Source organism: Embiotoca jacksoni, unplaced genomic scaffold (assembly GCF_022577435.1).
Source record: "Embiotoca jacksoni isolate LCO1_2020_lvr unplaced genomic scaffold, fEmbJac1.0.p SCAF_11, whole genome shotgun sequence".
In the NCBI taxonomy this organism is placed as follows: domain Eukaryota; kingdom Metazoa; phylum Chordata; class Actinopteri; family Embiotocidae; genus Embiotoca; species Embiotoca jacksoni.
The window spans coordinates 16,567,925-16,568,635 of NW_027185241.1; positions in this window are offsets into that span (position 1 = coordinate 16,567,925).

The following is a 711-nucleotide window of genomic DNA, read 5'->3' on the forward strand; positions in this document are numbered from 1 at the left end:
AGTATGACGCAGCTGTGTGGAGAGAGACGGACCAATCAGAGACACGCTCAGGAGCCCCAATGAAAAAACAGGATCGAGATGCACAAAGATAGAAACCTTTTTTTTTTCTCTCCTTGCACAATTTTTTCAGTTTATTATTTTTTCACTTAGACTGACGTGCTTATACAGTTCAGTTGTGTCATTGTTCACTGTTTTCCCTGGTGGCAAATTCACCTTTTAAACCACTTTAATTTCCAGTCATGCTTTTACAGGGTGCAACTTATTCCTATAACGTAGGGATAACATTCATTCCTGAAAGACTTGTGAAATCTTTTCATTTTTATACAAATGGACTGGAAAATGGGGGGTGGCATTGTCTTATTTAGTATGTACAGTAGGTTAAATTGCATTTCAGCATTCATTCGATGGAATGGTTAATCTATAGCTCCCTGTCGCGGAGAAAGGGACTCAAGTTTCGCGAGCATTTTTACCCTTTCATTTTCAAAGTTGATTCTCATGTAGGAAGTATGGAAGTGTGGCTGTTTTTTTTTAATTTATTTTCCTTTTTCACTGCTTTCTCAGAAGGATGCATGACTGTAACTTGTAAACCTTTCAGAATTCCCATAATTTCCTTGCGGTGTTGATATAGTGAAACATTTCATTTGCAAAGTCGGATCCAAGTGAACATTTTGTTGATTGTGAAAACATCGGCTTTCCTCCAGACACCACCAA